The sequence below is a fragment of the Petaurus breviceps genome, unplaced genomic scaffold, assembly GCF_028583685.1.
Source record: "Petaurus breviceps papuanus isolate PSGF00001 unplaced genomic scaffold, PetGlider_PUasm1.0 126, whole genome shotgun sequence".
Lineage (NCBI taxonomy): Eukaryota > Metazoa > Chordata > Mammalia > Diprotodontia > Petauridae > Petaurus > Petaurus breviceps.
Genome location: NW_027185655.1, coordinates 83,535,157 through 83,559,227, shown reverse-complemented (window position 1 = coordinate 83,559,227; position 24,071 = coordinate 83,535,157). Strand labels below are relative to the sequence as shown.

General features: G+C 35.4%; 1 protein-coding gene across 39 annotated transcripts in view; it reads right to left on the bottom strand.

Moving 5' to 3' along the window:
• NPY5R (neuropeptide Y receptor Y5) overlaps nt 1–24,016 on the bottom strand; it is a 175,749-nt gene extending 151,733 nt beyond the window's left edge. For 7 of the 39 annotated variants that reach the window (XM_069097511.1, XM_069097513.1, XM_069097530.1 and 4 more), the window contains exons 1-3: nt 23,584–24,010; nt 18,728–18,797; nt 15,315–15,413 (exon numbers count right to left, since the gene is read on the bottom strand). The gene's annotated coding sequence lies outside the window, so the exon portion shown is untranslated. Of the gene's footprint in view, nt 1–11,091; nt 11,118–15,314; nt 15,414–18,727; nt 18,798–23,583 lie in introns of all 39 variants that reach the window. The other 32 variants (XR_011170176.1, XR_011170196.1, XR_011170198.1 and 29 more) reach the window with 17 other exon arrangements.
• Nucleotides 24,017–24,071: the final 55 nt, after the last annotated feature.

The following is a 24,071-nucleotide window of genomic DNA, read 5'->3' as shown; positions in this document are numbered from 1 at the left end:
TGTGTGTGTGTGTGTGTGTGTGTGTGTGTGTGTGTGTGTGTGTGTGTATTGCTTACTAAACTTGACCTTTGGGTGTTTTTTACTATCCAGCTTTGGTTAAAGTCTCAAATATTAGTGTGCTCTTAAAAACCAAAACCAAGTCCCATTTAATACAGCATATTCACATTAGTTGTATTTTTCAAATAAATACAGGTAGTCCTTTTGTCACTTTATGTTCTTAGAAAAGGTAACAGAAGTTGAAATTATGTAAAACATAATTTTCCCATGAAAATGGTAGAAAAAAGATTATTTCTGAGTGAAGACCTGCTACCCAATGTTTTATCAAAATCAGTCCCCAAATTATAGTCACCTATGAATATTGTTTTAAAAATACCCTATACATGGGGCGGCTGGGTGGAGCAGTGAGTGGAACGCGGCCCTGGAGTCAGGAGGACCCAAGTTCAAAGTGGCCTGAGAAAACACAAAAAACAGCCATGTGACCTTGGGCAAGTCACTTAACCCCAACTGCCCTCCAAAAAGAAAAAAAAATCCAAAAGTACTCCTATACACATAAAGTATATATAAATAAGATAAGGCAAAATTATAACTAAGCACATAAAATGCATTTAATATATTTAAAATTCTTGATTATGAGCAAGTCATAACTTTTGTGGACCTCAGTTTCCTCATGTAAAACAAGGGTTTGAACTAGATCTTCAACATCTCCTCTAGCTCTCAATCTTGTAATCTTTAACAGCCAATTGTTTATTTTATGCTTGTATTCCCAGCACCTAGCACAGTACTTTACACGTAGTACATACTTAATGTCTGGCTTCATAAGTCTCAAAGTTTGAATCAAATTTGAATTACAGTATCAAAAACAATAAATTAGAATGTGAAAGAACAATGAGCAGAGCCGTCACATTCACATATGGAAGAGGGATTTATTCTTAAATAGGCACCTTTGAGGATTTTATAAGAGGGCCTTCACTCTTCTGTGAACCTAATGTCCATATTGACATTATTAGAAAAAAAAAACCCCTATATTTCCTATAGGAAAGCATAAGTGCTACTTGTTATGTAGTTCTGGGAAAAGCTTTCTTGAGTTATTCTCTGACTACACTCATGTTATACAAGCATACTTATCTCTAAAATGCCTGGACTAATCCTTATTTAGTCTGACATTTTCATCCTTTGATATTTATTCATCACTACCTTTTGACTTCACAAGTCCCAAAGTTTGGGTTTAAATGGTAGCCAAACATAAAGACCCACAATACTGAGCTTGATCTTGAGTCCACAAAAATCTAATGTTAATATTTCTCAAGTGTTGCATTTTGTCTTCCAACAATGAATTGCAACTCTCACTTGAAGATTGAGTGAGAGTTTTATCAGCCATTTTAAAGAATTTGTGGCTATAAAGTAATGAGATGACAGATTTTTTTTAAACAAATATATAAAAACTTATAAATCTAAATTCTCCCTGGGGGGGATAATTATTCAAATAGTGATATTATTGTTCAAAACATTTTTAATGTCTTTTTAGAGATTGCCTTTAGAGATTATACCCCAACATCCAAAACAACTCATTACTTAATAGGATCATCTTCTTTTCCTTAATACCCTCAATAAATCTCTATTTCACTCATTTAATTCAGTTTACCTTTACCCCCTTCCTCTGCTACTTGAGCGAAGAGGCCTGAAGTCCATAGAATATACTGCTGAGCCATTCTGGGGTTCAGTGTAAAACAGAAGCTGTGATGCCATACTGAGTTTGATAGCCAGGGGGTGTCTTAAACATAACATGTTAGGAACATACTTAAGGGACCTAAATTCACTGTGTACTGTGCTTGCTGTAATTTGATAACATGGGCATAATTGGCTAAATACCAAATACAGCAGTATAAAATAAGTTGAGGACTGCCTGAATTATGTTCTATTTGGAACTACATATTTATAACAAATATTTGGTAACTTGTATTTGTTGAAAAACACTATAATAGGCAATAAATCAGAATATATACACATTTTGTAAATACATATGTATTTGTATAAATTATGGGCTAGGATGGAATGATACAAATTGAAAATATATATATTGCTATGAACAATTTCTGGAAAGCTAGAAAATAGAAAAAGAATTTTTACATTTTAAATTCATGAAAAATTCAAAAGAAGTACAGGATACATTGAAGATACCCTTTCTAGTTAAATTCAGGGAATAAAAAAAACAGATTAACATTCTTAATAAGGGAATATCTATCTAATAAACTTCATAAGCCATCATAGGCATAAAGGGTTGATTTTTTCCCTTTGTGTTTAGAGGGGCATTTATAAATTGGCATTTCATCACTATGTGGGCACTACTTCTACAATAGTGCCCACAATCTCTCTATGACCTAATAGTAGTCATAAGTTATGTGGTTAGCTACTTGGAGACATGACCAACCTTCTGTCCTTTCAAAAGTTAGCTATGCTGATCCTTGGACAGATTATACATTCTCATTTCCTGGCCTTTCTAGCTTAGTAAAATAAGCTTTTGCTCCACTGGCATAGCCGTGATTTAAATTCTAAACTACAATGGGGCAATTGACTGGATGATGTCTTTTCACACAATCAGAGAATAATACATTGAAGGAATTTAAGAAATTATCTGGTAATATCATTTATAGATGAGAAAACTGAAACTGAGAAATCCAAAGTGACTTATTTAGGATCACATAACCAGTCAAAATTGGGAATAAGATTCCAGTTTTCTGTGTCTTCAGGATAGTACTTTGCCCCACTACTGAAACTACTTTGTATGGCCCTAAAATAGCAGTAGGAAATGACAGACGTTCCACATCCCAAGCTACCTGAGATACTGAAAAGCTCTTATCCTACACTTCAAATTTTATCATCAAGACCCTTTTAAATGGAGGGCATGCCCTCTTGTAAAAGAGGAGAAAACAATCCTCTCTTTTACTACCTTTTATATCATACCAGGCAACCAGGATCCTACATTAATACTAGCTAAAGGACTAGTGTTTCAGAAGTGGAAAAATATGCTACTGCTCAGATACATGTCATTACCCACCATACAAAGACTATAACTGCTATTCACATATTATTTTTGTTTTTAGAAATGCAAAATTCAGGAAAATCCTGTGCTCCTTGAAACATTTCTTCTTTTAGAATCACAATATAATCATGGGGTTGGAAAAGTTTTTGCAGTAGAGAGAAAGGAGCAGTATTTTCAATTCAATAAACATTAAATACCTACTATATGTGTAAGCATTAGGCTTAGCAGGTATATAAACATGAAAAGTAACATATTCCTTGGCCCACAGGGAAAGCATCTACAAATTATTTATTCCAAGTAAAATTCTAGACTATATTATTATAGGGGTTGTGAATACTTGGAAAGTAATGATCCCCCTAAACCAACATGGCTTCTTCTAGAAATGTCATTCCAGAGTAAACACACTTTTTCTTTAAAAAAATAAGTTTTATTGGTATCCTTTTATATTATCTCCTCTCTGGAATGAATCATTTCTTGTGACAAAGAACAATAATCAAAAACAATAGTGACAGCATACTGCAAGCTGTCCTAAGCCCCAGTCTTTCTGCCACAAAGGGGGAAATATGATTCATAAAATATTTTTATTGATATATTTTGTTTTGACATTACCTAGATCTCCCCAAGTTCCCCACTCCCTCTTGGACAGTTAGCCTTCATAACCAATCATTTGTTTTTATTTCTATTTTTAAACAAATCGGGGTTAAGTAACTTGCTCAAGGTTACACAGCCAGTTATTTCTGGGTGTGGTGCTGAGTGTCTGAGCCCAGGACTCGATCTCCAGGTCATCCCAACACTGGAGCCGGTGCTCTTACTCACTGTGCTACATGGCCGCCCGGATCATTTGTTTTTAAAGAGTTAAAAAAAATAGTATTGAAATAAATCTGGCAATAAATGCAGTGTTTAACAGTCTTGGACCCTGACCTCTATAAAGGAATAGGGAGGGGTGCCTTCTCATATCTCTTCTTTGGGGTCTGTTTTTTTTTTCTTTTTTACAACACTTTTAATTGTTTTGTGGCTGCTTTTTAAATGTACATTGTAGTCATATTGTTTTCCTTGCCCTGCTTATTTCAATTTGTATCACTTCATATAAATCCTTCCATATTTCTTTTTATTCATTATAATTGTTTCTCATATATTCCTATTTTTGTAGTGTAATAATATTCCTATTTTTGCACCACAATTTGTTTCCCCAATTGATGGGCATCTATTTTGTTCCTGTGTTTTTTTTTTTGGGGGGGGGAGGATACCACAAAAAGGCTGGTATAAATAATTTGGGGTATGTGGATCCTTTTTTAAAGGAGTGCCTTGGATTAAATGTGGAGTAGAATCTCTGGGTCAAAGCAAATGGTAATTTTGCTTATTTTATTTGCACAATTCCAATTATTTTGAAGAATGGTTAGGCCAATTCACACTTCACCAAAAAAAAAAAAAAACATATTTACAAAGAAGTATATTTCATTATCTGTTTTTCAGAACCTTCACTGGGTTTTTTAGTAACTCAGTTTGATTGTTCTTTTAAGCAATACCTTTATTTTCATTGTACTTGTCATTGTGTAAATTATTCTCTTCATTCAACTTTTGTTCTGCATCAGTTCATACAAATCTTCATGTTTCTCTGAATTCTTCAGATTTGTAATCCCATGCTGCACAGTAATATTTTATAACATTCATATTACTGTGTTTTTTCAGTCATTAACCAATTGATAGCTACCCACTTTGTCTCCAGTTTCTAGCTACCAGAGTATGTTGCTTTATATTGGCATATAGTGAATTTTTATTTGTCTTTTACTTCCTTCCAGGATGTCTAGTAGTAGGACTTCTGGACCCAAAGGAACAGATTATTTCGTTGTTTTTATTGCATAAATTAAAATTGTTGTCCAGAATGCATAACTCAACCAGAAATGCATCTATATGCCTATCTTCCCATGCTTCCCCCCCCAGTTCCTCCAACATTTACTGTTCTCATATTTTGTCATGTTTGCTATTTTGTCATGTTTACATTATCTGAGGTAAAGTCTCAGAGTTGTTTTTGTTTTTCTTATCATTATTTTTATTTTTAAAAATCTGGAATTTAAACATAAAATAGGCATTTCCACATACACAAGGATTGTATATGAAACTACAGATTTGTCATGTACTTGCTAATTATTATTTTTTCTTTTTTTTTTTTGGTACCCTATCTCTAGCCTTTATCACCCTCCCATCAATTCCCCCGGGGGGGGGGGGGGGAGAAGAGCTTATAGCACAATTAAGCAAAACAAATTCCCACATTATTCTTGTCCAAAACTATGTTTCATGCTCTGTCTTGGAACCATCAATTTTTAGTCATTATGTGCTTCATCATTAGACTTCTGGAATATTGGTTGATGATTGCATTGATTAGAGTTCTTAAGTCTTTGAAAGTTGCTTTTCTTTATAGTACTGTTTTTTATGAATTGTTCACCTAGTTCTGTTCACTTTGCTCTTTACTAGTTTATACAAGTCTCCATTTATCTCTTTAAGATTATCCATTTCACCATTTCTTATGATGCATTACCATACATATATGATCATTTGTTAGGCATACCCCAACTGATGGACATCTTCTCCCCTTAGTTCCCATTCTTTACTATAACAAATGGGGTTGCTATAAATATTTGTGTACCTATGGATCTTTTTTCTCCTTTATGGGCTATAGGCAGGGGTATGCTGATAAATGTTTAACAATTGTTTCTCAAACAAACATGTATGCATGACACATTTTTAAAAGTTTAATCTTCATTATTAACATTTTTTCCATCCCTCTAAACCATCAACAAAACAATAAATCAAGTTCCAATTTGTAGCATTTGGCATTAATTTCTAGTTAGTAAAGCAGGAAAAATAGTAACAAAATTTAGAGGAACAAAAGATCAAGCATCTTGAGGAAATAATAGGAAAAAAAAATTGGGCCTAGCAATATTAGATCTCAAATTAACTATAAAGCAGTAATCATCAAAAATACTTGGTCCTGATTAATAAATAGGTTGATCAGTAAAACAGAAGAAACAGTGAAACAGCATTACATCTGAGATGTAATTGCTCACTGAATTTAGCAATTGGTTTTCACAAGCCAGTTTAACCTGGCTCCAGCACATCATTGGTTGTAGGCCTACTAGTGGTATTGTTTGGTCAAAGGATATGAACAGTTTAGTGACTTCAGGGGAGGGACAGAGCATAGTTCCATATTTTCCAGAATGCTGAAAGCAATTCATAACTCCAACTATGAGTTACTGTTTTTGTTTTCCCACAGTCCCTCCAACAATTGACTTTTGCTGGAATCTTGGCCAATCTGATGGATATAAGGTAGAATATCAGAGTTGCTTTAATTTACACTTCTCTAATTATTAGTGATTTTAAACATTTTTTCTTATGATTGTTGATTGCTTAAATTTATTCCTCTGAAAACTGACCCTTCATACCCTTTGACCAATTATTTTGTGGGGAATGCCTCTTGTTCTTATAAAGTTGAATTAATTCCTTATATATCTTGGGTTAGGAGGTATTTATCAAAGGAACTTACTACACACTTTTTTTCCACTGGTTTTCTTTGTGGACTTTTTAATATTGAGTAATAACAACCGTCTATTTTATCTTCTATCATCTTCTCTATCCCATTTGGCAAAGAACTCTACTATTCATAAATCCGCAAAAGTTTATCTCTGTTCCTCTAATTTGTCAATCATATCTTTTATTTCTAAGTTATATATTCGTTTGGTGGTTGGTGTGATATGTGGATCTATATCTAATTTCTGCCAGGCTGCTTTCTAGTTTTTCTAACAATTTTTGCTAAATAATTAGTCCTTACCCCAGAAGTGGGGTCTTTGGGGTTACTGAACTTTGTGCTACTGAGTTAATATGCTTCTACACATTGTGTAATTAACCTGTTTCACTGATCAACCTATTTATTAACCAGGACCAAATATTTTTAATGATTACTGCTTTATAGTTAATTTGAGATCTGATATTGCTAGGCCCAATTTTTTTTTCCTATTATTTCCTCAAGATGCTTGATCTTTTGTTCCTCTAAATTTTGTTACTATTTTTCCTGCTTTACTAACAACTAGAAATTAAATAATATTTTAAAGTTTCCAAAATGCTTCACAACCTTTAGTTTGCTTTATCATCACAACTTTGGGAGGCAGTTGCTATTATTATTTCCAATTTACAGATGAGGAAACAGAGAGAAGTTAACACACACAAATGAGTGGCCACATTTGAATTTGGGTCTTCCTGACTCCAGGTCCAGCTTTCAACCCACTGTACCACCTAGCTGTCTCTTTATAATTCTTTGGCAGTTTGCTTGGGATGGCACTAAATAACTTAATTATTATTAAATTTTAGTTTCATTGTGGTCATTTATACTTTGAAATTTTTCTTAACAGAGTTGATGTATTGCACAAGGGTCTTCAGTGCTGTTTACTGATTTTATTCATCCAAGTGGTTTACATTTTATGTAGTCAAAATTATCTATTTTGTCTTTTATGACTTTTTTTTTCTCTTTAGGAATTTCTTTCTTATCTATAGTACCTGCTCTCCTCTAATTTTTATATATAGTTAGTCATTGTAAAGTCAGGTCATATATATCTATTTTGAATTAGAGTGTAAGATGTTGGTCTACTCTAGATCTAATCTGTGTCAAATTACTTCCAGTTTTCCCAACAGTTCTTTTCAAAAAGGTATTCTTCCCCTCAAGTAATTTATCCTGTTTCATTAAGTTTTGGATGAGCTCTTTGGTTGTCAAACTCTAGGCTATGTTTTTAAAAATTATTTCTTGTTTAGACTATTCCATTAATCTTTTTTTTTAAGAGTTACTCGTCTTGATGAATACTGCTTCGATAATGTAACTTGATATTTTTCTGTCATTCTTCCTCTGAACAATTGATATTCATTGATAGTGCTTGCTAGAAAATGTTTGTGTTTTTCACTTGTGTTGGGAACTTGGAACCCTAGAAGTTTAGTTACCCCTTCCCTTGTAGAATCTGTAAGTACCTACATCAAAGGGATCTTTTATCTCTTTAAGAATCTAAGGCCATCTCCCTGGCAAATGGTAGGCAATTAAAAGATGGAAGTCTCTGGGAATGCTCATATCCAATACTGACTGGCTAGTATAGTACTGACTCTTATGAAGCTACAATTCTTGCTCTTCTGCTTGCACTTACATAACCAATTGAGATGCCCCACCCTCACCCACTTTGTCTCTGTAATTATAGTTTCATAAATAAATGTTGTATGAGGGCCCAAGTGACCTTATAGTATCTGGGATTATTGAAAAGATACGAGTTTTTTTTTTTCCTTTTCCATTGCTAGCAGAAGTCAAGTAGTTTGGGGAATTGGGTAGTATTCCAATCTTATCTCATTTCCATCAACCATTAGAATGTTCCAAGATCACAAAGACCATAGCTGGAAGAGGTAGCAACAGATGACATCTTCTTCACCAACCAGCACACTAAAGCCCTTGGGAGCAATACAATATATTAGAGATAGGGCTTTTCTGATACAAAAGAGGAAAGCTTTAAAGCCATCTTATTTGAACAAAGAGACAGAACCATCCTTTTGAAAGTGGCAAAAAAAGCACTGGTTGTGGAGTTAGAAAAGCTTGGATTCAAATCCTGCCTCGTCTTTAGAATGCATGTGACCTTAAGCAAGTTATTTAACCATCCTGAGCTTCAGTTTCCTCACCTGTAAAGATGTAGTTGGACTAGATAGTCTCTGAGGTCCCCTTCAGCTTTATATCTATGAGCTCATGAGCCCATCCTAAAGCCTCCATTCACTGTAAAGCATATCTCTCAATAAATCTCATCTGGACAGGAAAATCTTACGTATGAATTTTCTCCTTTTCCCCTCTCAAGTGTGAATGTCAATTTCTCATGTGGAAATGCTTCTGTCAAATGTGATTGGAGAAACCAATCAAATCTCCTCTTATTAAAACTCTGATTCACAAAAATAGCCCCTATTCAGACTGCTTCAGTGAATAGCCCTAATTCAGAGTAATAACGCACTGTACAAGAAAGTCATTGTTTAGTACAATAAGCCAAATCTAGTAAGATGTTATTGAACAGATGTAAGAAATAGAAGCAATGGGTATTAGTTGTACAGGCAAATTTTGGCTCAGTATAAGAAAAATTTTCTAATGATTAGTAATATCCAAAAGTGGAATGAACTGTTTTTGGAGGTATAGCAGTTTCCTGATCAGCAGAAATCTTCAAGTTAAGGCTGGATGATTAAACTGTAGGAAATGGTTCTTATGTGGGCTGTAGATCTAACCAAATGGACTCTTGAGGTTCCTTCCAATTCTGAATGTTTTTGAGTCTATCAAATAGCACAGAATCTCCTCTGGGGTAAGGGAAGTGTTAAGAGGGGAAAAATAAACATGACAAAAAGTAAATTGTGAAAGGAGTAAAGGAGAGGTTTTGACAAAATGCTCTAGGGAAATTGAAGGATAGTGAGACTCAATTCATTTGAAGGGAAATCTTCATGGAGGTAGAACCTGAACTGCCTTCTTAAAGGAAGATAAGGATTTCAGTAACTAGAAACTCAGTAGATACAAGCTCTTTGAAGGGAGGGCTTAATTTTTGTCTTTGTATTCTCAGTGCCTATCACAATGCCATAGTAGTACTTATTATATTTAAAATGAACTGAAATTGAGGAAGTACATTTGAGGCATGAGGGATGGAGTGCAAAAATGTATAAAATGTAGAAGAGTACAGAATGAAATTGATGATCAGTTAGTAGTTCAAGCTAACTGAAATGTAGAACTGATATGAAATAAGTCTGGAAAGAGAGGTTGGAGCCAGATTGTGGAGAGCTTATTACACATCAAGGTACAGCAATTTTATTTAATCCTAAAGGCAATAGGGAAACAATGAAAGGTTTTTTAAATGTTTTATTGATGCTTTATTTTACATTGCTGTCACTTTCCAAAAACCCCACCCCCAGAAAACCTTCCCTCCTAACAAAAAATGAAAATAATCAAAACAAACCAACACAGGAATTGTGTCTGACAATTACCTCATTATGTATTGGTAGTCTACTACCTCTCCTAAAACATGGAAAGGTTTTTCCACAAGAGAAGAAATGGTCACATCCACACAGTACTCTTAGAGCTATCCATCAGAAAAATTATTTTGGAAGTAGTGTGAGGGCGGAGACAAGAAGAAACTGTAGGCAATAAGGATTTACTGCAGTAGGCCACTGCCAACCCCTAACCTGGGGTTGTAGGAGGAATCACAAGATCTAGAACTTCCAAGTGCCCATTCTAGTCCATCTCCTTCATTTTACAGATAATAGGCTGAAGCGCTGTGTAAGATTACAAGGATAATAAGCTGTAGAGATAGCTTTCCTGGGCATATCTTTATGTGTCAAATGAGGGAGCTGAATTAGATGGACTCCGAGGGTCCTTCACATTTCAGATCCATGTCCTTGCGCTTCAAATGCTACAGAACAGTTAAGAAAGATGAGGACTGAGGAAAGGCCACTGGATTTGCCAAGTAGGAGGTTTTTGGTGATGATGGAGAAAGCAATTTCAGTATCAAGTGAAGTCAGAAACCAGATTTTAAAGGAAGTGGATGGCAAGGTAGTGGAGGCAGCAAGTGCATGCTAATCTTTCTGTATGATTAGCAGTGAAGGAGAGAGAGATGTGGGACATCTTGAGGGGACGAAAGGATCAAGGGAAGGTTGTTGCTTGTTTGTTTTGAAGGATAGGAAAAACCTGAGTATATTTGTTTTCAGGAAAGAGCTAAGAGAGGAAGACATTAAGATGAGAGAGAATCACTGATATAGCAAGGCCCCAGAGGAGACCAGAAGGAATGGGATATCAAGGCCACAAGCGTCAGGGTTATGAGCCTTGGCAAAGAGGAGGGCCACTTCTTCATCTGAGACTGGAGCAAAGGAAGTGAAGATAAATGAGGACACAGAGTTCTTCAGCTTCTTCTGTGACTCTTTATTCTAGTCTTCCAATTCATCAGAGTAAAAGCCCTCACAAAAACCCATTTTCTACCTTTCCCTCCCTCACCCTTGCCTTCCCACCTTACCTTTTCATCCTTCACTCCTCTTCTCCCTCCACATAGTTTGAAGTAGTGGATGGTTTGGAGCGAGTGCAAGAAGGGAAAGTCAAATGGTAGTTAGAGGATGGTAGGAGCCCCATTTAGTTCCCACCTTTATCTACCACAAGCCCTCATACGAAGTGCTTGAAAACAGGCATGTGTGGAAGTAACAATGACTTGGGTTTATGTATTTCTATGCGTTTGTAAAAGCTAAAAAAAAGTGCTTCACTATGCAACTGGAATTTTTTTTGTCTCACCCAAATAGGATCCTATTTAGAAATCAACTTTACTTTAACTCTATGACATGCAGCTGACCTAAAATGATAATTCACCTTCAAAGTTTTACTATTTTACTCTCTTTTCATTGGTACAATTATCAGGCTCACTGTTTAAGTATGATAAACTATGTTCTATTTTTATATCAGATTGCCACTGATGGACTGCTGCCATTAGATTTACTAGATAAAATTTACAAATATATACACTGAATTAATGAATTTAGATGTATTAATATATTAATTCCTAACCTCATATTTATAGCAGCTATAATATAATAGCATATATGTATATAATAAATGATCAGAATTTTGAATTCCAAGTTCCTATTTCTATATAGTAGAAACACTCATTATAATCTTTCAATAAAGATGATTTATTAATAAAATGACTCAATAATAGATATATATTATTTCACAGTTCATATCATGTAAGTATCATTTGTGATAAGTCAAATAAAGTAAAAGCCTTCCATGTTCCAGGACAAGAACGTAAAGTGGGATGCAATTTAAGAAATCCATACTTTCACCCATAAACTAGCACTTTTTCATTGAAAAGATATGGAACCATTTTCTGCTCTCTTTGCAGACTTAAAAAGATTTTCCAGTATTACCCACTCCACTTGAAACAACCACAGCTTTTTAATGATGTTGTGTCGATAACTGTAAACAGTACTCAAACTATCCAGGACTTTTCCAATTAATACAGATATTTAATAACACATAGACTGTATCACATTAGGGGTCAAGAATGGTTCTTTTCTTCTTTTTTATAAACAGAGGAAAGAGTTGGCAAACATAAAAGTCCAAGAAATGGCTTTATAAGTCGTCTTTTTCTAGAAAATGGAGTTAATATTCCTGAGCCATCAAATGACTGCTTTTAACAATCAAAGAAAAATAGTAATAAAGATTTGTTGAATCAATAAATTACAAAGTGAAGAGATGAACATGTATATACAAAAAAGTACATCTAACAAAACACTCATCTTTTTAGTTAGTATCCTTTTAACATGCTTTTTTTTAAAGCTGTAACTATAGTAAATTACATGTCGAGAAATACTCATATTTCTTCATATCTATCTGAGTCAAAGCAAAACTAATTTATTAAATACTTACTATGTGCAAGGCATCTATATTAAAATGACATACTTCCCACCTTTAACAAACTTATAAACTCATATGGAGATGAAACCTGTACTCATGTAACTATAGCATTAAGTTAGAATAGCTTTAAGTTTATTGGAGATATATGAGAATTCCATGAAAGAGAGAGGGAAGGAGAGGGAGGGATCACTTCTAGTCGCAGAAATCTAGGAAGGTGTCATGGAGGGAGTCGCACCTGAACTAAACCTAGAGTAGTAGTAGGAAAATGATTTTACTAGATGGGAGATGTACTATAGAGAATAGCACTCGCATAGAAATGGACATAGGGAAGAGTCATTTGAGATCAGAGAATAGGTATTGGTTAGAATATGGATTATGCAATGGGGAATAAGGAAAATAAGGCTGGAACCTAATGGGAGCCTTAAATGCCCAGCTCTATTTTGTGTTATATTCAAATAGGCAGTGGAAATCCACTGAAGCTTTATGAACAGGAGAATTATCTTTTCATTCATTTACATTGGGAAAATAATTTTGGCAAAAAGGATGCAGAAGTTGGTGACAGGAAAACTGGTGAAGTGGCTACTATTATAATGCAGGTGAAAGGTTTTGAAAACGTAAATTAGGGTGTAAGGGAAAGAACAAACTGATGTAGGGTTGAAGGAGAGGGAAGAGTCAAAGATGATTTTCCCATTTCTAGCCTTGGTGACTAGGATAGTGGTGACATTAAGAGAACTTAATATTGTGCTGATGGAAAGAGAATGATATTCATAATACTTTCAATTCTTTTGTGCTTATTTAAAGTCACTATGAGTTTTCCTTAATTATTCATTATCCTTTTTATGGATTACTTAGGAATGTGTCAGAAAGAGTAAACTGGGCACTTGTCAGCATACAAATAACAAAGAAATTTTTTTTTTTTTGCCTTTTGGAGGGCAATTGGGGTTAAGTAACTTGCCCAAGGTTACACGGCTAGTTATTTTGTATGGGTGTTAAGTGTCTAAGGCCAGAACCAAACCCAGGTCCTCCTGACTCTGGGGCCAGCACTTTACTCATTGCGCCACCTAGCCACCCATAACAAAGAAATTCTTAAGGGATGAATCGAATACTTCCCAAATTTCCAAAGCTTTCCCCCAATTTAGCAAGATTTACTAACCAACTTTTTGTTGCTTGACATGTTTCCATATATATACTTCAGCAGGATAACAATTGTATAAGTTTATCGTAATTCCAAAGAAATAAATACTGGAGTAGAATATTTTAGATTTGACTTGTATTGACTTGTTGACATTGTACTGATATGTTATTGCAATCTATGGAAATTCTTTTAAACCTTAAAGATTGCCAGAATTCCAACATGCCTTTTAAGGCTTAAATACAACTCTTTGGTTCTCCTCATTTACTCCACAGTTACTAACCTTAACTCTATTATTGATACCTGAACTAGTTTTCCTAAAAATGATCAATACTAGTGAGACTTAAAAACATCTGTAATTATTTTCTCCCCTTGTGAATGTGTACAGTTCATGTTCCACGTTATCAATAACTATTTTTTTTAGTCATTAAAGGCAATTGTTTAATGATTCAAGAATACTGACTTAATTTTCTAGAAAAAAGATTTGTAAAACCATTGCTTCTGACCATAAAGTTTCAATGGTCTTTAATATATATTTTATACTATATTAAAAAGGGACTAGAGATAGGAACTGGCTCTGATTTTATTGGTATCAAGAACTCTCAGAGGAGAAAACTCCCCTAAAAATACCAGTCAGCCCCTTCTCTGGTACTTATCAGTCTTAAATGCCTGGAGCACTGAGAGGCAAAGGGATTTGGCCAGGACCACTGAGCAAGTATGTATCAGAGACAGGAAATGAAACCAGGGCTTCCAGGTCCCAAGGCCAGTTCTTTATGCTGTTCCTCTATATTAAAATATCCCTTTTGACTGGCAAAACTGGATAATCTCAGTACTGATCATGATAGGTCTCTATGATTGTTTCAAGTAGATGGGGAAATAAAAGGAACTCTTCTCATACTAGCATGGATCAGGAACTGAATCCAAATCTTTGAATGGAAAGGGCTGTTTTATGGGCAAAAGCATGAATTCTTAACAAAGATGAGCCAAGGTAAACAAATACTCCAAACAAAATTCGAAAATTGTATTCTGCCATGTGTTTTTAACACACGAGATGGAAGTGTCAAAAACAAAGGCATTTATAAATATTAATATTTAGACCCTTCATTAGGTATCAGACCCTGGATTCTTGAAGATTGTGCCAGGAAAAAAAAAAAAGCTCAGGAAGGTCCTACCAAGTAAAAAGCTTTGAATATGAGCTAATGTAATTTTGAGAATTAACTAAATTCCAAGAGGTTCCCCTCAGAAAGATGGGCTACCAGGTGCCACCCCCCCGCCCGGGGCCATAATGGCTCATCAAGCCATCTATTAAAGCACAGATGGCATTACAACTCATATCACTAGAGGGAGAACCCATACACTGAGATATCACAGATCTTTTGAATTATATTAAAATACTTCTCTTATTATATCTTATTGCATGTTGTGCTCTAGACCCCATTTAATTTGCCCCTAGTTTGGACTCAAGCGCCCAAAATATATGGGATGGGTGACAGATCTGGATCCAAATGATGGCACAGTATCTGCATTGACTAAGATTCAATATTTTGGTCTGCTGTTTACACAAATACAGTAACTTAAGTTTTAAAGCTCTTAAGTAATGCTTCTTTTCAGTCTTTTAAAAAAGCCTATAGATAAATACTCCTCCGTAGGAGTCAAAATGTTTAGTCCTGCCAAGGTACAATCAATAACTTGTCAGTTACCTGGAGAAGCCATTCCTGAAGGTATAGGACCAATTCAGCTCCTATTTCAGAGTCCAAATCACTGGCTCTCCCGGCTGCAATCAAACCACTGGTAGCCACCTGCAGGATTGATTAGTGAAGGCTCCATCATATGAACAGCCTGATTAGAACTGTGAAACTGATTTACTGCTTACCCATGACTCTTCCTTTTCTGTGGCTAACAAATCCCTCCAGCTTACCTCCTATCTTCTACTCCTTTCATCTCTCTTATCCCAATAGATACAAGTCCTTTTCCCCATTGCTTCTCCCTAACAGTAATATCATGACCCATCTCAGCAAACCTTTCTATATTCCCCATCCCCTTCTGCAACACCTATTCTACTTTCAACAACAGACTCCATTTTATTCTCAGATTCTTCCTCTTATGCTCCTTCTCCTTTTGGGGATTAAGCAAAACCTGACTTTTCCACTAGGGAATCCTTGAACATACTGTCCAATGCTGACCACTCCTATTTCCCTTGCTTCATTGTGCCAGAAGGAGGAATAACTCTCCCACTGCCATTTTCAGATGCCTTTCTTCATACTGCTCCCCTCCAAACAAGATGCCACTACTCAGTCACCAACACTGAAAAACCTATTTTCCTCTAAAGTTCAAACTTTTAAGCCATTCTTCTGATCTTTGTCAGTGCTACCAACTAACCTACAAGCCACTTTCTTACCTGCTTCAAAAACTCTTTTCCCTGTGCTATGCTATCATCCTAGATGACTTTACTATCCATATTAAAGACCCCTAGAACACTTCAGCCTTTCTGTTCCCTAACCTCTTCAATTTTTACTGACCTCTATCTTTGCTGTATTTCAGTTATTTACTGAACGTCATTTGCAGTCATTTCAAAACTAATGAACCTCAACATTATAGAATTCTCAGATTTCGTTCTCTGACCAGTCAGTGTCTTATCCTTCTACCTTCCACATCCTCATTCCTTTTGAACTTGCCATGTCTTCCAGTTCCTTTCAATGTTCTATTTTCCTGGTCCATCTAGCTGTTCTAGCTATGCTCAAGTCATTTTATTCAGGAACTCTACTCCATTTTTTAATCCCTACACCCTTTGACACTCCACTGTTCACTTCTTCATAATTTCAACCCTGGAAAACCTCCTTTTGTGCCTCTGTACTATTAAGTGCATCTTGGGGAATAACAGACCCCTGAACAAATTTTGACTTTCTCATCTTCCTTACCATTCCCTTTCCTGCCCATACCATATAATCAGTTGCTAAGTACTACTGATTTTCTCCCTTACCTCTCTTTCTCATTCATCCCCTCCTTTTGACTGTCACCACTATCATCCTCCTTTAGTTCCCCACCACCTCTTTCTTACACTATTAGCCTCCTACCATCTTCCTTTGCTAAACAACTTTGTTGGTTTCTCAGGGTTTACTGAACATTATTTGTTCTCCTTAGCTTGGGATTCAAGGACCTCCACAATCTGGTTCCATCTTGCCTTTCTTCACATTACTGCCCTTTCCTGTTTTCTATGCTTCCAACAAACTGAATTATTTTCTGGTCTTAACCTGTATTCTCCCCCAAACGCCCCCATGTTTGAAATGAATCGCCATTCATCCCTCCAATACCAACATGTACATATACAATCCTATCTTTTTAAATAATTCTTTTTCTATAAAATCTAGTTCAAATATCTTATCTTTGATGCCTCTCTTTATACTGCTCCCCTAAAAACAATATGTAACCTGTTCTACTACATTTTTTTAATGCCACATTTACCTCTCCCCTACATATTCAAGTGCGAGCCTTGGAATCAGTAAGACCTGAGTCCAAGTTCCAGCTCTGATAACATACTAACTCATTGATCCTGGCCAATTCATTTAGCCTCTTAGTGCCCCCAGGCAACTCTCAAGGACAGCAAATTACTGAAGAGGTGTCGAGCATGTGTGTGAGTAGAGGGAATTTGCTCACAAATAATTCCCTACTCCAATAAAATCACAAGTCTGAACCCCTTCCTCCCCCAAAATAAGAAAAAGATTTATATTACAATTATTTGTGTAGATTTCATGCACCCTACTAGATTTTAAGCTTCTTCTTTTTTTTTATTTTAAGCTTCTTAAGAGCAAGGACTGTGTTGGTAATTTCTATATTTCCAACAATTATCAAAGTGTTATGTGTGTATACATATTTAATACATGTTGAATTTAATGAATAACATGTTATTTGAGAGTAATACAAAGACAGATGCAATAATTTTGTAAAAATATATATTTTTTGAAATTAAGATGTTAGCTATAAAGTTAACTTTTTAATTAAGAAAAAATAAGTTTGAAGATATAATCTGCATGTACAGGACATTTCAAATGATGTGTGTGTGGGAGGGGACCCCAAAAGAGCTTACTGAAAGCTTAAATATGACATAGTGGAATGACTGCTGTGCTGGGAATCAGAGTATCTGACATGAGTTCCACCAGCTGTGTGATACTGAATAACTGACTTCACCTTTCTATGTTTCTGTTTTATAAGCTGTCAAATGATGAGGCAGATGAGTCAGTCTTGGTCTACAAGGCCAGCCCAACAAAAGCCAATGTCATAGGATCATAGATTTAGGAGCTAGGCAGTGTTAGAGGGCATCAAATGGTACCTTCCAATTCTGACTATCTGAGCCTGTAATTTCAGACTTTCATAGTCTATATATTCCTTTTTTTTTTTTTGGAGGGGGGAAGGTAGGGCAATTTAGGTTAAGCGACTTGCCCAAGGTCACACAGCTAGTAAGTGTCAAGTGTCTGAGGCCAGATTTGAACCCAGGTCCTCCTGACTCCAGCGCCGGTGCTCTACTCACTGTGCCACCTAGCCACCCCTAGTCTATATATTCTAATATACTGATATGAAACTGTATCAGTTATACTATAGGAAGTACTCAATGTTATGTTATGTGAGCATACAGTTAATTACATTAATATAGTGTAACTATATCTTTAAGTGTTTTAATTTCAAAGTATTATATGTATCATACTCCCAAGGAATACATCAGTTTAAACTAATGGAAGAACCATTTATTTTCCTCAACACTAATCATCCAAACAGCACAAGAGCACATTAACTTTTACCTGCTGGGAGAATACAATCAACTGAATTCAACATTATTAGTTTAGGGCAAAGAATATGGAATGGTTACTAAGCCACGGCTGCAGAAGAAAGAAAATAAAGACCACTGAAATCAGGGCCTAGGGCCTTTTTTTGTGCGTGGTTTCTGAGCCCTCAATTCTTTAAACACTCATAGCTCCAGAGTAAAGGCTAAATGATATTGCTAATCATAAACATGCATATAAATTCCATTTGTAAACATCCAGGTAAGAACTAACTAAGCAATATAATTTATCCCCCAATACTGATTTTGGTGATTTGCAGATGGGCAGAAAATACCTACCTAAATGAGAACGAGTTCCCAATGTCTTCTTCCTGAAAGATTTTGTATGTCCGTATTAAGGTGTAATTGCCTAAAAAGAAAAAAAAACATAATCCCTGCTTTTGTTTAGTTTTTAAAAAATATTTTGGTGCTTTTAACGGTGTTCAGAGACTGAACTCTTCTAATAAGCATATGGGAAAAGAAATTGGTGAAGTATTTTCTTGGGCAACCCATTTTCTTCTTTTGGCAATTAGGGAGACCATGTAGATCAATAAAAGGAGTAGGATACAAATTTGAGAAGGACATGCTTGCAGGTTCACGTCACAGACAGCTTTAGTGATCATGGCTTTGCAAGTCACAGGCAATTCAAATCTTTAAACTGGGAAGATCTTTTTCAGAGGCTTTAATATAAAATTTGAATAAAATCAAAATTGTTTGGGGGTTAGTAAACACAGTACCACCAATATTAGTTCCAAAAATAAAATGGATTTTTGCAAATATTTTCATATGAACTTTCTAGATCAGTAAAATTTGAGGAATTTGGACCTTATATGTATAGGATCTTAAAATACAGGTAAAAAAATGTAGATTTGTTTACCTAAATGTATCCAGTAAATCCAGTAAGATTGTAAATATGTGCTTATCTTTTACCCTTCTGTATTATCTGTTTACAAATACTAAATAGATCATCACCTCCCCAGTACTTAGGTGGGGCTAATCTGCTTATTTACAAATATGGTTTTCTTGAAAATGAGTTTTAATACAGTCACAATATAGAGAGCAGCATAGTGGTTAATCTAAACTACAACAATTTTGTAGGGGTCAAAATTCAAAACAAAAAAATTAAACTATTTTAAGAGGTGATTAATACATTGCATCTATCAAATGTGAAACATTAATCCAGTAGCAAATGGATACAAATTATAGACAAAAATAGTTGCTGGAACACATTTATCAATTTACTTGGATTTAGACATTTAATTAAATACAAGAAGCATTTATTAAAGTGCCTCCTTATGTGCAAAGCATGGTCTTCAGCTAAATACACTTTATTGGACAACTACAGAAAGACAAAGTATTTATTGCATAAACCCTTCTTTGGTCTTCCTTTTACAAATCTGATCAACTGCTTTCAAAATGGTCGTCTTTGGCAAGAACAAAGCATTTGTTTTAAAATATTTCTTTCAAGGGCAATAAATGTTGACATCTATATAATAATAATCTAATTCTTGAAGATGTTCCACTGATGGCTTGCCTTTATACAACTTCTATCTTATTTTTTATTAAAAGTAAAACCTTTTTAAAAAATTCCATTCATATAATTGCAAATATGAAATATGGACAACAATGGAAAGGCAGAGTTCTAAGAACTCTGTTAACAAATGTGGAAAAGAGGAAGGGAAATATTTCAGATGTAAACTGTAAATAAATTAAAATTAAGCAAATATTCATTTATAAACTTGTTGCTTTTAACCATGGGAAAGGAACAGTATCCAGAAAAATAGCTGTTATTTGGCACATTTTCATTCTGCGCTATGCAGTTGGTAAATGGTAATAAGATGAAATAACTTGCAATAAGAGGTTTGAAACATAGTTTTTAAAATCTTTGCAAACTATGAAATGTGATTTAAGAAATGTATAATATCTGCCTTGGTGGCTTTGGGGATTGAGGATTTTGGTATAAGGGAATAGGTAAAAGGGTTAGGTAAGGACTTGCTGGTAAGAAACAAGTGGCACTGCAGTTGGTTACATAAGCACATATATATGCATGTCAGGTTCCCATGTCGCCCTCTCCTGAATTTCATGCAGACAGTTGGTAAACACTCTAACGCCCCCACAGTCTTCATCTCTGCCTCCATCTTGGGTCCCTTGATTCCACATATGCTTTTCCTCTCAATATATACTATACAAAGTCTTAAAAGATACAAATAATGACTATGTTTAATATAGAATCAGAGACCTTCATAGTAGTAAAGAACCTCAGAGGCTCTCTAAAACCAACTCCATCTGAGTAATAACCCCATCTACAATTATCCCCAACAAATAGTCTCCATCTGAAGAAAAAAAATCGCAAACATTATTTAAGGATAGAATGTGATTAACCAACCATTATTATCTCTACACATGGACAATCCATTATTACAGAAATATATGTCTAGCAAATGTTGCACAATATTTTGCAGTATTCAATGCCAAAGAGTAAAACAGTTGTTCCTACCGATGGGAGGTTCGGAACTAGGGTACACTCTAGTGGAGCTCTGCCCAAATGACTTGAGTTATATAAGGATCAATGATCTATGCAGGGGTTCCTGAAAGACTTAACTTCTCTTCCTATTAAGAAATCTTGTATTACCACCTTTATTACTGCTGGAGTTCTAGAATTATAGTAACATGGTTTATAAGCATCTTCCATTAAATATTCGCTTTAAAACATATAGAACAATTTTAACACATACCATACATGAAAACCACAAATTGCCAAAGAAAAAGGAAAATCAGGGTGGGGCAAAGTTCAGTTTCTAGTTCAACCCCTATGCATGAAGTCATAGCTTCAACACTGAGGCAAATCGTTGACTATCCCTTTTCTAGCTCTCCACAAAAATTTTACTAATTCTACTAGTGAAACAGCTCTTGAATTCATCCTTTCTTTTTTATTTCCCCCACCATTTTTCATGCCTTAATGAGTATAACAGGCTCTGAATAGTCTGCCCTTTCTCCAATCCATATAATACCTGGTTGCTAGATAAATCTTTAAAAGATTTCTGCTCAAGTCATTCTCACACTTGAAAACCTTTGATGACTTCCATTGTTTAAATTCCTCATACTGAACTCCAAGACTCTACCATTTATTAGCTTTACCACCTTAAGCAACAGTCTCCTTAACAGTCATGACTTTAAAATATATCCTCTATTTTGTCTTTCTTCTTCAAAGCATACCTTCCCTTTCTTTGCCAAATTGAATTTTCTGCATATTTTAAGACTCAACTCAAATATCACCTCCTCCACTACCATCTTTTCCCCTCATATTACACATAGCATTTTGTTTTGTAACTCTATAATACAGTAATATCAGGCAACAATTTGTATTATAGTTACCTATGACATTTTATTCCACTACTAGGCTATAAATTCTTTGAGGACAGGAACCACATCCTTGTGTGTCTCCCAAGATCCAGCAACAAGTATCTGCCTGTTGCATTACATGTATTTTTATAAAGCATCCAATATACTTTCCCCCCTTAATAAATGCCCCCAAAACATCAATCATTCTTTTTCTTTTTTTACCTTTAAAGGCAAGATGAAGAGTAAGGATGACAAATTTCATATACTCTAGGGCCTTAGGACCCAAATGAGGACACAGCAGTTTTTTTTACCTTAAATCAACACACAGATATCAAGCCCCCATTTAAGTTCTTAACTGTAAATAGTATTTTTTTCTTAAGATGCCTTACTCACACTAAAATAAACATTAGAATTCTTTTGTATTCACTGCTTTCACTTAAATCTATTTGAGTCTTTTAAATTATCTATGCTAATCAACCAGTGACCACTGATCAATTGATTGATTCAAATCATCTATGCTAATGAATGAGGAACAAAATACCTATATTCTGGAGGTTTTTAGAAGACTGTTGATTTACTTATCTTTCTCAATGGGTGACATAAGCCAGATTGATCTAAAAACCCAAGACATACCAAAGAAGGATATAGTTAACTTTAAAGCAGGTGTAATATAACAAAGTCTTTGCTTATAGAAATTATTCTTCCTCAGGGATTGCAAAGGCTGATTTAGTCACATGTAAATCTTTAATCACTGCTTTGTTACTTTTGATAAACATCTATAGCACTGAACAGCAGTTTTATCTCCAGTATTAACAAATTTGATACCTTTACAACAAGCATCAATAGTTACTCTTCAAAACTCAATTTTTCTTTTTCAATGTCCTCTTATCCCCTTTACAGCTGTCTATTTTTGAGACCATTTGGGAAAGAAGGAAAGGGAATTCACAATGAACAAGAAATAGTTTTTCTTTGCTTCAGAAGTCCAATTTTAAGTGATCCTATTTGCTTTCACTGTCAATCTTAGAACTATCCACCATCCAGTCTCTCCTCTAATCCAAACAACAATCCTTTTGTCAGAAGCAATTTTCCAATTCATCATTCATTAACTCATACAAACAATAATTTCCTTAGAGAACTTGAATTTTTATTCTATTCTTATTTTACCTATTGCTCCATTAGCTTATAATCCCCTAGTGCCTAAAATTTCATACATTTTGGTAGAACAGAAATTTCAATTATCTATTATGAAAGAGGCATTTAGTCACTCATCCTGTACAATAACTTGTAATAACCTGCTGCAAATGCATCAAGTCTAACCACCCCTTCATAACTTTCTAGGTTTTTTAATAACCTTGCCCAACCCATCCATAGATGGCTAGACAGCTTTATTTACTACTATTTCCCAACAGGAAGCCTTCACTCCAGTAGGTTTCATGAATGTGCTATATTGGTCCTGCCTTTGCTTAGGATATTTTTCTTTACCCAAAATAACCCAGCTCTCCCCATCTTTCCCAAATCTAGCCATTCTTTAAAATCTTTTGGCTAAGAAACAATTTGCATAGGGAAAACAAAACAAAAAAACCCAACTGTTTACTACTCCAAGAAACTCTCTGAAGCCCTTTTTCTTAGCTCCTAAGGACCACCCCACCATTATATTCTACACAGCATAATTTTCGCTTTTCCAGTATCATTACTTCAATTACCCAAGAATCATGTCTTTATGCGCCTCTTGAATATCTCCCTCCCCTCCCCAGTGCAAAGCTGGGCACAGAATAACCGTTCAATAAGTATTCATTTTGTGGTCGCTGACATACCTGTGGCCGGAATGATGCCCTGACAGGGAACCAGAAAGTGCTGCCCTCACCACGTAAGCACTTCTCAGCTTCCCCTGCTAAGCGTCCATATTTACGTTTCCTAGGCAATAGCATCCCACCCATTCTGCGTAAGAGGGGTCGCTGGAAAAAGGCGGCCTACCGATCTCCACACTCCCGGCAACCTTCCAAGATCCCATTGGACACCGCTGCTCTTCTCTATAGATTCTGAAAGAAAGGTACACACTGTCAATATAGCGGCATCAGAAAAAAAATGGTGAAATAAGCTACAAAAGCGTTTTACAGCATAGTAGTCAGGCCTCTAAAAAACCACCGACTCATTGCCCTCTTTCCCAGAAGCGCCAGCTTCTAGCGTAATGACGCCATTCCGCTCCCCACCACAACCTTACGTTGGGGACAGCGGGAACGTGCTGCCAGCTCAGCAGCCATTACGTCACCACGTTCTGCTGCAACGTACTGCCGTATTGCGG